Source organism: Cenococcum geophilum (assembly GCF_001692895.1).
Source record: "Cenococcum geophilum 1.58 unplaced genomic scaffold K441scaffold_38, whole genome shotgun sequence".
Lineage (NCBI taxonomy): Eukaryota > Fungi > Ascomycota > Dothideomycetes > Gloniales > Gloniaceae > Cenococcum > Cenococcum geophilum.
The window spans coordinates 1443483-1459223 of NW_027137596.1; positions in this window are offsets into that span (position 1 = coordinate 1443483).

Genomic DNA, 15741 nt, shown 5'->3' on the forward strand with positions numbered 1-15741 from the left:
CTCTATTATACTTAAAGGAGAAGATCTAAAAAGGTTTTATATAGATTACTTGCTTCTATTTTGCCTACCGCTATTATAAATATAAGGCGTGGCACAAGATGTTTCAAACTATTAGTGCGAGTAGATTCTCCTACCATTATACAGTATACCACGCTGCGGATAGGCATCTCGCCTATCCCCCTTAGATCCGGACACTTATAGCTAATACGCCGTTAAGTTAAAGGTACTATAATACCCCTAGCATATCCTATAGAATTCTTACTAATTCTAGGGTACGCTAACTTTATAATATCTGCCTAGCCTATAACCTAGTCCGTAACTATATCCTACGGCTTTATAATTATGGCGCTTTACAGCTATATTGCTAGGACCTCTACCCTACTACGAAATTCTATAGTTTTAGGAAAAGAGTCTTTTTTTTAAGCAAATTTTATAATATAGGGATTATTTCCCCTATACTATCCTAGATTCTCCCTATCTTATAATCTGGACGTCTTAACAACCTATTAGCGGGATTTGTCTTTCCTAGTTAGTACGTAATTTTAAAGTCGTACTATAATAGTGCTTTTGCCTATCTAGCTTATTAACCGCTTAATACCTTTATAGTTATAAAGTATTCTAGGTTGTTATGGTCCGTAAGGACTTTAATAGGGTAATTACTTCCTATATAAAAATATCGCTAGTGCTTTATTACTGCGACTATTATAAGCAGCTTCTAGTTGTGCGTTATATAACGCCATTTTATAGGGGTTATTTTCCTTAACTAAAACGCCACAGGATACTATTCTCTGTCTTTTAATTAAGATATAATTGCCCCTAGGGCGAAGCCGGATATATCTATTTTAAGGTATATATATAGCTCCTAGTAGAAGTGTATTAGGATAGGCGCTAAAGTAAATAAATCCTTTAACCGGTCTATAGCCTACTTAGTAGCTTCCCTAAATATAAAGGGTCCTAACTTCTTACTATTCTTAGATCCTTTTAGTAGATTAGTAATTAGGAGTATTATTTATAAATAGTAAACAATAAACGTTTGGTAGAAATTCGCCGTACCTAAGAAAACCTACACTTCTCTAAATATTATAGGGTAGGGCCATTCCTTAATAGCGTCTACCCGACTTTTCTCTATTAACACTCCGTTAACGCTAATAATAAAGCCTAGAAAATTAATGCTAGTAGTATAGAATATATACTTTTTTTAGGTTTATATAGAGCTTATATTCCTACAGTCTTTTTAGTACTATTTATACGTAGTACGTATATGCTTCGTAGTTATTAAAGTAAACTATAATGTTATTAAGGTAGACTATATATATTATGTCCAATAGGCCTAATAATACCTTATTAATATAGGCCTAAAATATCACTAGTATGTTGGTAAGCCTAAATAGTATTACTAGGTACTTAAAGTGGCCATACCATATTTAGAACGCCGTTTTTTACTTATTACCGGCTTTAATCCGGATTTAATGGTATATATCTTAAGCTTTCTTTCAAACACAATGCAGTCGCCCGCTAAAGAAACCTGCGAAATAAGCCCGATAGAGCTCCTACGAGCTTTAGAGGACTATAGAAACCCTTCCTATTAAAACTACATACCATAATTCGGCGTTAGTGGAGGTATATATGGTGTTTTTTAATATATAGCCCCTAAAGCCGGATTATAACAAACAAATAAACCCTTAACCCCAATAACCCCAACCACCCTAACTACCCTAATTGAACAGCGCGCCTTTTAAGAACGCGTTCTATAGACTATATAAACCGCAGAATAAACCTAGTAGGCACTATAGAAACGATCTTTTAATTTAGACGAAGAGCGCTCTACTATGCTCTCCTTCCTTACTACCGCAATTATAACCCTCTGGATAGCCTTCGCTATATTAGCGGAGCTAATCTAAACCTAAGGAACCTAGGAGTAATATGCCTAGGACATAAAGGCAATCCGGACAGATATTGGCGCCCTTAGAAAGACTGTAATAATAGCTACAAAGAGCGGACCGACGTCTATAGGCCCGCTGTTGTACGCATACGTCGCTGCCACTATACCTATAATACCCTAAGCTATAAGACAAGTTGCCTACAAACCTATAAAAGTATATGAGATTATAATCCGTATAGGTAACGCCGCCGACCGTAAAGAAACCTTAAAGTAGAATAGCTAAGCCCTAGTATATAAACTCTAGGCCGTAGGACCCCTAGACACCCACAGGATATAAGCTATAAAGAAGTTATAAAGCGGTAACGTTAGGGCGTATATTATGGATAAAGAAGTAAAAAATAGGTTGCTATAAGAAATAGAGTAGACAAAGGTCCTTAGACGCTCTGCTACACTAGCTATTCTGCTAGTACTAGTAGAGGTCCACACGGTACCTATAAGCCTTGCTATTTAAGGCCTAGAGGCTAAGTAGATAATAGAAGATATAATAAAGCAGAACTGTACTATAGCGGGGCTTACAGTAGAAAGGCTAGCGTGGAAAAGGCTAGGAAGAGTCCGAACGGGACAAAAGGTTAAATTGTTACTTATTATGGGTATATAGTTAGAAGAGTTAGCAAATACGCTATTTAATTGGGGCCTCTTCCTAGGAGGAGACTACTACCTAGTTATAAGGCACGAGACAACGTTTCTAGTAATGTAGTGCTTTAAATGCTAAGGCTTTAACTATATAGCTAAGAGTTGTAGGAGAGAAGCTAGATACGGACGCTGCGGCTAGGCAACATAATACTAGCGAATATATAGGAGACCCACCTAAAAAGTGTATTAACTATAAAGTAAACCATAAGGTATAGAACGGGGCGTGTAGTGTTAAGCGGACATAGTAGGAGAAGGCTGTAGCAATTAGGGCCTATACGCTAATATACTACGTAGGCACCTATAAGGTACCTACAAGCGGATAGTAACTACAATTATAGTATGAGATTACTACTAAGGAGGCCTTACAACGAGCTAAGGAAAGGAAGCTAAAGAAGATAGTTACGTAAGAGAGCTTTATATAGGCAGAGGAAGCCCCCTAAAAGGTCAGCCGGCTATAGACTTTTAATTATTTTAGGAAGGAAATAGGTTAGAGGACCCTCTAATTAACACTCTAAATAGCACTATATAGTAGTATATACGCCCTAATTTAAATCCTAGCAACCTAGGAGCCCCTACTAAATATGGAGTTTAATATAGAGGTGGAAGTAAAAGCCTAGATTCGGAAAGAGGTATTTAGAGGCTTTAAAACTGCGTTATAAGAAAGTAAACGGACGCTAAAGGGTACTAACTTAGCTAACTTAGAGGCCAGCATAAATCTCTTATATTAGGATACCGGAAAACACTTATAATTATATAGTATAACACTAATAATAGTAGGAACGGTGTACTGCTCTACTTTCTATAAGAGGTGGAGTAGGCGGACCCCTAGCTGGATATATTAGCCATCTAGGAGCCATGGCGGAGGGACTAAGGAAATATAATATGCACTATAAAATCCTACCACCTAGTACACGCGGGAGTAGGCAATATAAGGGTCTGCTTCTATATAAATAAGGCTATTAACATAAATAAATAGGCGCCTATATACTACTTAGCGAACGTATATATAATTAAGCTAGAGGGCTGCAAGAGGACTATCTAGATTTATAATATCTATAACCCCTAACAGACAAATAGCAGTATTTATATACTATTAGAGCTGCTAAGGGCCAAAGGAGAATATATACTGTTAGGTAATTTTAATCTACACTACCCCTTTTAGGGGGGTGTAACAGTAATATACGTGGATAACGCGGCAGATAACCTTATTTATGCTATAAAGGCAGCTAGCCTAAGCCTAGCTACTAAGGCGGGCATAGAGACGTAGGTAAAGGGCATATTAAGGAGCACGCTAGACCTAGTGTTTACCTCCCCTAGATTACTAATAGGCTGCTATAAAGTTAAAAATAAGACCACTGGTATACAGGGTCTAACCACTTTCCTATTATTATAGAGGTGGACGTAAAGATGCTAAAGGGGCCCCCCTTACCTAGGAGACCGCTATAGAAGAAGGCTAATTAAAAGGTGGTGTAGAGTAAGCTAAAAGGCTAACTTTAGCCCCTATATAGACTCCCGTACAATATAAAAGATAAACTAAACACGCTAGCGGAGGCTATATACTAGGCGATTAAGAACACTATAGCAAAAATAGTACCTAACGCGCGGCCCTTGCCGTAAACCTCTAAAGTATAATCAGAGGAATGTATAGAAGTAGTAAAGGAAACCTAATAGGCCTTTTAGGCGTGGAAGGTCTCTCAGTTAGTGCCCAACTAAATTAACTATAGAGTTATATAGAATAAGAAGAAAAGGGCAATCTAATAAGATGCTAATAAGCTATAGAGGAGGACCGTTAAAAAGTTAATAAATAACCCTAAGGGGATATAGAGGATGGTAAAATGGGTATATACAGCAAACGGAAAGCTAAAGGCCCTACTATAGTTTCCTCCTATTAGCAGACTAGGAGAGGAAACCCTACACCATAATAATAAGGAGAAGGCTACTATCCTTATAGAGCAGTTCTTCCCGCTACCGGTAGAGGCGGACCTTAGTAATATACTAGGGTTTGCATACCTAGAGCCGCAAATAGTAAAGGAAGTAGTTAAGGAGGAGGATATTATTACGGCCTTAAAGGGGCTTGCCCCTAATAAGGCCCTAGGTTTAAAAAAAATTACTAATTAATTTCTTAAAACGTGCGGAGAGTAGCTAGCCCTAGTACTGGCTAAACTCTTTAGCAGCTATATAGCAATTAGATATTACCTAAAACCGTTTAAAGACTCTATTATAGTAGTCCTTTAGAAACTATAAAAGCCATTTTATACCATAGTAAAGGCCTACCGGCTAATCGCGCTGCTTAATACTATTAGGAAGCTACTTAAGAGAATAGTAGCTAGCCGACTATTTAAAATTGCGGAGGAGACGGGTATATTACTAGCTAGTTAGATAGGAGTAAGGCCGGGGCGCTTAACGTAGATAGTACTAAAGCTATTAACCTAACAGGTATATATAGTGTAGAGGAGTAACCTAAACCTAGTAGCCTTCTTACTTAGCCTTAATATTTCTGGGGCCTTTAACTAAGTCTCCTATAAAAGAATAATCTATAATATAAAGGCCTAAGCCGTACCCTACTAGATAGTATAGTTTATAAAGTCCTTCTTTAAGGATTAAATAATAAGGCTCTTAATTAGAGGATATATAGTATAAATAATATAAACAAACACCGGTATACCCTAAGGCTTAGCGCTATCGCCAATCCTATTCCTCTTTTTTGCCTATATACTCCTACTAGAGCTATAAGGGGGAACCACTACGGCATTTAAATTTGTTAATAACTCTAATATACTAACGTATAGTAAGACTACGGAGGAGAACTATAGAACTATAAAAAGGGCGCATAAGGTATATACAGCATAGGCACGCCAGCATAGGGTAGTGTTTACCCCTAAAAAGTACTACCTTATCCATTTTATAAGGAGCCACAAAAAGTTTAATATAAAGGCTATAGTTAACATATATGGCTTTACGGAAGGCCTAGTTAGTAACCTACGCGTATTAGGGGTATAGGTTAACTTAAAGCTTAAATAGGGACCGTACGTTAACATTATTAAGATGAAGGTAATTACCTAAATAGCCGCACTAACCCGGCTTACGGCCTTTATATAGGGCGCCTTCTTCTAGAAGGCGCAGATAGTATACTCCGCCGTAGTCCGGCCGGCAATTTTATACGAATATAGAACCTAGTACTCGCCACTAGAGTAGACAAAGCCTAAGGAAATAAGCAAAACTAAGCTGCGCTGGCTAGGCGTAGCACAGAACTTATACCTTCGCACTATTGCGGGGGCGTATAAATTAACGCCGATAGTAGTACTAGAGTATAAAACGGGGTTTCCGCCGCTTTAGATATACCTTAAAGAGCTAGCTATAGCCTACGCGGAAAGGACGCTAAAAGGACTGGTAAGAGAGTATATTAAGAGGGAGTGCAATACTATATAGGCCATAATAGCCTACTAACTCCGGCCTAGAATAAAGCTATTAATACGGCCCACTAGACGGGATAAGCTTAAGAGGATAGTGGCCGCTATTTTAGGGATAGATGTATAACTAGTGGACTTATCTAAAGCGCAGTATAAGAGAAGTAGAAGGGCTAGGGTATAAGAGGCGTTTAAGAAGCGGTGGAAAAGGGAATAAGAAAACTACTAGAGCACGCTTACCTACTATATAACGGCCTAGGCCGAGCTATAGAATAAGGAAGTCTTTAAATACCACGCGAGGCTTATAAAGGTAGAGAGCATGATTAATATGCTGCTTAAAACTGAGTATATAGGGCTTAACAGATACCCCTACCACCAAAAAGTACTAGGGCACCTAACTCTGGCCTACCTATGCGGCTATAGCCGATAATTAATAATATACGTAGTTGTGTTCTACCCTAAGCATATTACTAGCCGGGCGGAAATATATTACTATACTAGAATATCCTTATATAAAGAGCTCCTAACTAAGCTAAAGGCTGCTAAGGCGGTTATAGACTGGTTTATATAGATAAACCTCTTACCGCACCTTTTATTTACTAGAGAGCTAGCTAGGGTAAAGAGAGGAGGCTAAGAAGTGCTTTAAGAGGCGGAGGATAAATACTATAGGGATAGCAAAATATAGTAGAATTTTGCGGGAGGCAACCTAGTAGAAGTTAGTAGAACTCTAGCAACCTAGCAAAATTTAGTAGAACTCGTTAACCTAGTAGAATTTTAGCAACCTAACAGAATTTGGTAGAGTTTTGGCAACCTAATAGAACTTAGCAGAATTTAATAGAATTTAATAACCTAACAGAATTTGGCAGAACGTTGGCAACTTAGCAGAATTTAGCAGAATTTAGTAACCTAGCAGAATTTGGCAGAAGTTAATACCCTAGTAGAACTTAGTAAAACTTAGTAAGTTATAGAGCTACGTACGTTAATATAGATATAGATAATGGAACCTTCTACACCACTACTAGCCTTATAGGCCACCGGCCTACGCCCTACCTAGATAACTGGAGCAGCTAGGAATGGAAGCTAGGCCCTAGCTATACACCCCACTAGATAGACCTAGGAGTACGTATTAAGATAGCTTTTCTATAGCGCCTTAAAGAGATATCTACTTATGCTTAGCAGTTACTAATTAGAAGAGAGGCTATATAGGCCATATAATAAGAGAAGGAGAGGTTTTATCCGGCCCCAGCTATACGGTTTCCCTCTTATATATATATATATATATATATACCCATATAGACCCGCTGCATAGACCCTAACGGGAGCCATAATAGCGTAATTAAATATTATAACATAATGGTATATATCTTTTAGATCCAATTTTATAAATATTTTTACGCCTAACAGTCTATTAATTAACTCCCCTATTAAAGGTAATAGGTAGCAATTCTTTATAGTAATCTTATTTAGCGCCTAATAGTTAATATAGAGGCGAAGGGTCTTATCCTTCTTGGGTATAAATATAATTGGTGCCCCTATTAGGCTTATAGAGGGCCAAATCTATCTTCTCTAAAAATTGTCTACTATATATTAACGTAATACTACTAGCTTATTTTTTAATAGGTTATACAGTAGCCTAAAATGAGGTTGTTTATCCCCTATATTTATCTTATGCTTAACTAATATAGGGTTAGATAAGGTTTATACAGCCTCTTTATTAAAAACATCCTCTAAGTCTATATATTCCTATAGAATCTCTAGTTCCTTAACTGTGTATAGCTAGATATCCGAAAATAAATATCCTATATCCCCGTTCTTAGTGTTAAGAGTAGCATACATAGTATATACCCACCCTTCTTCTTATATATAGTTTAAGAAAGTCTTTTAATCTTTAACTATAATGCGCGGTTAAGACTTCTAATATTAATACGAGGCTAAAGGCTAATTAATGTTTAAATTAACTTAGTAAAGCTATAGGTATCCTAAAATAAGGTTATATCCCTTAATTTCTATAGTATAGAAGCGTATCTCCTACGTATTCTATAGACTATCGCGGTCTTAGCTAGGCATAGAAAAAGCTAATTCCCTATAGTATGGAATCTAGTAGCTTCTAATACTTTAAATGGTGCGTACCTATAAGCTACTAAGGTCCAAATCCAATTCTTTTACTAGTAATTAAGAAATAAACCCTATAGTTATGCCGCTATCTATAAGGCAGTCTTACATTACCTATTTATTATTAACTTAAATAGAGATAGGAATAACTATACGGTAGCTTATTCTCTCCTTCTCTTACTAGCCTAGTATAAGGGAGTAAAAATCTACTAGGCTCTTTTTTTTTCCAATTAATCCAATTCTTATTTCTTTTACCAGTAGAAGCGCTTTATATAGCCCTTTTTACCGCAGTTATAATAAACGCGTGACTCTTAGTTCTACTTATTTGGATTAAGTTTTTGCCTATTATTATTCTAGGGCTAACTAGTATTACTCTAGGGCTTTAAAGCCTACTTACGTTATTCTTCTATAGAGTGGTTAGGTCGGAATCTGCCCCTATTATTAAAGCTAGGTTTAGTTCTACGCTCTTTATTATTAGCGTCTTATTCCTTTTACTTGCCTAGATAGTCTCTTTTAGCATTCTTAATCTAAGTAGCTTTAGAGATAAGCTTTTCTTAAAAGGTAGGAATTTCGCCTTTCTCCTATATAGCCTGTTAAATCTTAGGTTATAACTTAGTAAGTAGCTAGTGAAGTTATATAGTATTATCCTATAGGTCCGAGTAGGGTATATTATCTTCTAGTTCTTCTAAGTAGTTTATAAACTAGACTATACTCTAGCCTTTTTGCTATTTAGCGTTATAGTATTGCTAGTTATAATCTATCCCTTAATTAGTAGGGTCTTAGACCTAATTAACTAACCAGGACTTAAGTTTACTAAATTTAAGGGGTATAGTAAGTTTCTTCTTATAGCGTGTCTATAAACTCTTAACGGTGTTATATAGGAAGGTAGAAGCAATTAGTGTCTAATTATATTTATTAGAGTAATATTTTAGATCTAGCTAAAACTTAGTTTTGCATTAATGGATAAAATAATTATAGTTCCGGAGACTATTACTATGGTACTTATTAGGTTCCTTTATACGGAATTTAGGTTTTTCTAATATTATAGCGTAGTGTGGTGTTACCCCTTTAAGTCCGCTTTGTGTCTAGGGTATCTATACTTCCCCTAATTGTCCTTATAATTGTTTTTGGTAGTCTTAATATGCTTATCTTAATTATATCTCTAACTCCTTTGTTTTTTATAGGGTCTCGCGTAGCAACCGCTCTAATAACTTCCTAGTGGTAATCGTTTTTAAGGGTCTTATAAGGTTAGACAGACTAGCCGTGGCTTCTTTATAGAAAGAGGGAATGCGCTCCTTTAGGGAGACTCTTTAAGCCTCTTGTAGTAGGGGCGTCGTTTTAGGGGGTAAGGAGGTATAGCCTATTATCGTTAATTAATAGCTATACGTTCCTTTTATAAAGGATTAAAAGCGATTAGAATTATAAGAGGCTAGTTTAACCGGAACGTATAATTATTTAATTAATAATATAGAATAAGAGTTATAGGTAAGTAAAAGATAAGTTAAGGTAGAATAATCTTTATAAATAAAGGATAAATGCTTTCTAACCTCTTCTATTTAGAGATTAATTGCTAGTTCTTCTCTAGAGGAGAACTAGCTCCCTATATAATCCTTCTAAGACGCTAGTAAAACCCTTTACCCCTTATCTGTCTAACCGTGTCTTTTAGGACGTAGATGGAATATAGATAAGACCTCCTTCTATCTTATCTAATATGTACCTTCTAGGGAATTTCGTTACACTAACGTTCCGCATATTTAGTCTATAACTAATTATAATTATTAGCTTTAGTTTATTCCGCGACGTATAAGACTTACTAGCTTTATAGTTGTAATTTCTAGAACACCATTAATACGAATCTTAAAACTACGCGCATGCTATAAGTAAAGCCTAGAAATCGAGCTCGACCTAGCACTTACTAACTCTTTTTATTTATTCGCGACATAGTAGGTTTATAATAACCTTTTCCTATTTTAAGTAAAATTGCGAGCCGAAACAAGGTAGCTTAAAGTCCCCTCTATAAAGAATAACGCCTTCTTTAAGTAACAGTTAAATAAAGGCGATCTTAACTGGGTTATATATAGCTGCCTCTTATATAAAGCGGTCTAGTTATGCTCTAGCGCCCCATAATATATATATAATCTCTTTTTAGCTATAGGAAATGGCTGCGTTTAGCGGGATACGTCTATTAATAGGCTTAACTTCGGCCCCATACTTAAGTAATAGTTTAATAATTTCTACGTTACCTCTCTATAAAAGTTTAGAGAGCACGCTTTCGCCTTCTCTTAGTGCGTTAATGGGCGCGCCCTATTCTAGTAATAGGCGAACTATATCTATATGGCCTTTCTCTGCGGCTAATAGTAAGGGCTTAATAAGGTTATTAACGTTAATAAATAGAACGGCCCCCTAAGCGGTACTAGCCCGCCTAAACTTCGCTGCCTAGTATATTATAGAGCTACTATTGCGTTTATAAAGCTCATTATTTAGCATATAGTAGAAATAATGGCCTATAATAACAAGAGCATTAATGTCGTACGCGTCTTTCGCTATTTTAAAAATTAATTCGATGGGTAGATAAAGTATAGACATTTCCGATAGTTAGAGAGTGTTATTTAAGGTATAGCAAGAGTGGACTGGTTTTCCCCTTATTTTGAGTCTTTAGGGTTAAGCCGAACGTTAGCGGCATTATATACTATTTTAGCCAACAATATTTAAACTCTCGCGATATTAACAACACTGTTATAGATAATTTTCCTTTAAGCAATAATTAAATAAAGAAATTTAGAAATCTAAGCTGGAGCAATCTATCTTTATATATAGCTTATTTAATATAAGCGTAAAGCCAGACTAATCTCTTTTATTCTCTTCTTAACTTATAACAGCTCTAGTTACGTTTAATTTTTAATAAAATTGCATTCTAACAGTCTAGTGTAGGAAGCCTTACTAGCTTAACTACCTTAGCTAACTTATAGCTGCGAAGAAGCGAGGCCAGCGGGTTAGTTTAAGCTAGGGTAATACTAAGTATATAGTAGACAGCTTCGTTACTTTTTAGGCACGCTAAAGATAGGCAACTTCTATCCCTTTTAATTTTGGTTTAACTATTATCCAATTTAATCCTAGACACTTTAGGCTACACTTTTAGCTATCCCCTTAAGACTATAAGCTCTTTCTCTAGAAGCTAACCTTTATAATTCCTACTAGTACTACTGTCTTTCCTAGTCCTAGGTCGCAGACTTTAAAGTACTATAACTTGGAATTCTAGTTAAAGAAGTGTTAGTAGGTAACCTAAAACGTTAACGGCGGTAGCCCTACGCCTAATTAGATATATAACCCTTTAGATACTCCGCCTCTTCGCTATAGGTTAATCTAGCTATAGGTTTTATAGCAGTAATTCTGGATTAAGTATATAGAGCGACATATATATATACACTGGTTGCTATTTCTAGATTAGAATACTAATAGTATATAGATAGATAGAAAAGGGAGAGGTATATAGCTAGAGTTAGGTAACTATAGTGCAGTTATATTACCTTTACCCTTAGTCTAAAGAGTACTTAGATAACGCTGCTTAATAAGTGCACTTATTTCCTAACAAAATCGCGCATTTTATCTATATATATTACCTAATTGCTACTCTAAGCAGGACCCTAAAAGGGGGGGGCGGTTAAAAGACAGCTAAAATAAAGTTAGAGAGAAGGAGATATACAATCTATTATTTACGTAACAACACGTACTCTAATAGATAGCTTATTTCCTAGTTAAGTAAAATATAAAGAATTTAGTAGAGATCTACTAAATATTATCTCTTAAAGGCGTATAAAACCCCTTACTAGCACCTAACAGTAGACATATAGTATTTATTCTATAAAATTGTATATACGCTTACTTTAATAATACTATTTATTTATACTATACACTCTCTTATATATATAAAGAGATAAAGATTAAAATTAGTATGCGGTAGAAGATAGAGGGCTAAGGTATTAGTAGATAAAAGCTACCGTTCTAAGCCACGGTTGCCCTCCTCCTCCTTATACTTTAGGTATACTATATTCTTCTAACGGCATCTATTATAAAAGCTATACTTCTAGTAATCTACTATTAGCACCGAATTCCCTAATAAATACCCTTCCTTACATACTATATATTTCTTTATTGTTTTTAGGTAATGTGCTAAAAATCTCTCTCCCTTAACGTATTCTTTAAAAATCCGATCCGGCTATTAATATTCTAACTCCTCCTAATAGTCTTTAACCCTCCTTACTATCTTTACCTTTTTATCTAGTACTAAACGCTTTAGCACTTATTTTCGTACTTTTTCTCCAATTAATATCATCACATATCCTACTCTTCGTCACTCTATTTCTATAATATAATCTACTACATCTTAAATATTAATATTCTTAAGGATATTTACGATTAAATTATCCTCGCCGATTATTATAAACTTTTTAATAATTTTTCTATCTAAACTATAGTAAATTACCCGGAGGTTCCACCTAGGCAATTCCTCTATTATCTTTACAGCCCTAATATATTTAGAAACTTTGTTCGCAAGATCAAAAAGGCTAAAACTTATTTTAACAGTTAAAGATACTAAAATTTAGCTTAGTGAAAATTTTAGAGCAATAATAAAACTAAATCTTGTAGATTTAAGTTTAGGAGGTGATTTAGTAACTAAGGGATCTCTATACTTGACGGAGACTAAAATAGATATAAAGATAAACTAATAAAAACTACTTTTATTTACTTTAAAGAGCTTACTAAATAGGTATAGAGGGCTGGTAAAAGATTTAGGGTTAATAGTATAGAAGAATAGAGCAATTTATACTCGCGCTAATTGGATATAAAATGGCGGGTTAGCCTATATAGGTAACTCTTAGTCCTATTTAGGTATAGTATATTAGATTTAGACTAGAGAATTAGAGTGGATTTAATACTAGTCTAAATAGATTATTAGAAGAATATACTTACTAAGAGCACGGGAGCTTATTAACTTTAAACTTAACCTTTTAATAACTAGGGGGGAACAAACGGATGGCTTTTCGGAATAAAAAGGTCCGCCCTTAGGAAAAATAGGCCTATAAGAAAGAACCTATCCACATAAAGGAGCTAGTTAAGGAGAAAAAGATAGTAGTATAGGATTACTACAGTTTTTGGTACCCTATTAGATATTATAGTTTTCTTATCTACTATAACTTACTTTCCCCCCTTACTAGCTATACTCTACCTAGCTATAATATAAGGCGACGCAGATCTGCCAAACACGGTAGGAGGAAGGCTTAGGCTTATAGTAAAGAAATAGAGTTAAGAAAGTATACGTATACGATTATATTCGATTTATATTCGAATTTATATAGAAAGGTAATATTTTAATATAGGAGACTCTTATCTAGAAGCGAGTTGCAGTAGATAAAAAAACCACAATATTACCACCGTACCTTATTTTAATATCTCTTAAATTTCTAAGGCAATATAATCCTAGAAATTATCGAGATTTAGGTAATAAAAAGTTTTCTATTTTATTAGATACCTTTTAGGGACAGCTATAGTTGTTAGCGAAACCGGCCTCCGCCTTAGGGCGCTATTAAAAGTTTTCCTTCGCTCTTAACTAGGGTCCGCTAAACTAAATTTAGTTAAATATTATATGCCTAGCTATAGGCGCCCGAACCAGCAATATTAAATAGAAGAGTACTATTAGCACTTATACTTACTAATTGCATTATATATACTATATTTTATTACAGTTTTATAAACTATAAATTACTAATACTAGAAATAAATGTTACTCTAGTAATTATTTCGCTACCCCTATAGAGTTCGCTACCTATAAACAGCTTAGATACCTACGTTCTCTACTATATAATAACCTTTAAAGGATCTGCTCCGTTTATTAATCTTATAATAGAATTCTGCAAATACTATTACTTTATTATATTTATATAGCAGCTATATTATACTTAATACAAGTAGACGGTTTAAGAGAATGGACTCCTATATATTATAAAGGTATTATAAAGAGATATTATAAAACGCATGTATTATTTATTACAGGAATAATAGGCACGTCTTTTTATATACTAGCGCCTATAGATAACTCTAGTTTCCTATAACTACACAGGGGTTCTCGTTTTGAGCAATCATTAAACCCTAGTTAGCGCTTAATTTCTTTATCCTCAACTGTCCTTATACAAAAGCTTCTCCTTTTAGGAATCAATAACCAATCCGCACAGAGTATAAACGCTATTATACCGGATAGGGGTCTCTCTTCCGGAGCGGTGGAAAGACCCTAGCAGCGCTTACACTGTATCTTCTTTTCGTACATACAAAGCGTTTTCATTGCTTAATTTCACTGGCTAATAGGCGCATTAGGAACGGGAGCATGGGAACCAAGTTTGGACCCGTGGCCCCTCCAAATCTTAGTCGATGGGTTGACTGCACGCGGGGCCTAAATCATCCCCTTTTGAAACAAAAGTTGGGGAGCCAGATTTGAACCCATAATTCTAAGAATAGACTTAGCGCGGTTTAGCCCTTTATAATGCCACTTTGCTCGGCTTCGTTCTTTATAATATGCTATAGGGTTCCTTATTTCTGGAAACGACAAACAGTTGCACAGACCTTAGACGGCGTGAGTGGCTGGACGACGGGATGATATGAGTGGATAGACGACATAGCATAAATCCAAGTATGACCTTGCTTATTTTCTTTAACTTGCTTGCCTACTTCTAAGTTCTTCCGGAGTATGGTAGACTTATTCTATTCTAGTTATGTCCGTAGTATAAATCCAATTACTACAAAGGCTCCTATGATTTTCCTGGAGCATTCTCCTCACCGCCATATTGACATAGGAGCCTTCTGCTGGAATTTTCTCAAGGGAGCGTTCTCCTGGGACTGCTCTCCCAGAAGCTTTCTCCTCGCCTTCATATTCCAGACGCTAATGTTCTGACTTATTTTGGTCAGAACATTATTAGCTCCATTTCTTAGGTAGAAACCAAGTGGCGTACATAAACAAGAAGTGTGTAAACACCAGGGAGAGTGTAGAAACCAATTGGTGTATAGACACTAAGTGTGTGCAAGGGCCTTCATCTTGGCTCTTTATCATCTCGTTTGCTTAAGTAAAGCTAAGGGGACACGTCTCACCGAGGTTACATATCGGAATGTTCGTCGAATGTGCGATCCAGTAATGTATGAGGTCATTATCTGTCGGTATTTCAGAAATTAGAGTCGGGAATCCGCGAACATTCTAAAATTAGAGCTAAACCGAGAATTTTGCACTAGTCCCATTTTGTTCGTCCCTATTCGTCCAGCCGCACACGTCGTCCAGCCACTCCCGTCGTCCAGCTACACCAGTCGTCCAGCCATGTCCGGCGTAAGTGACTAACCTAGTGCTGTAATAGGTCCAGCGCGATCGCTTATAAACTCTGTCGAATTGTATAAATTAAGCTTGTTTGTTTGTGCTATTGCGTCAGGTGACCAGAGATTGCGTTATTACCCTGACGAGACTGCCTCTGACTTTGGGCGCTAAGCCGCTTCCAGCTCTCGTAGCTCTCCAGACGCTGATGTTCTGACCCATTTTGGTCAGAACATCATTTGTTCCATTTCTCAGGCCGAAATTTTTTTTGCGTTAATGTCCTGGTCCATTTTGGGTCA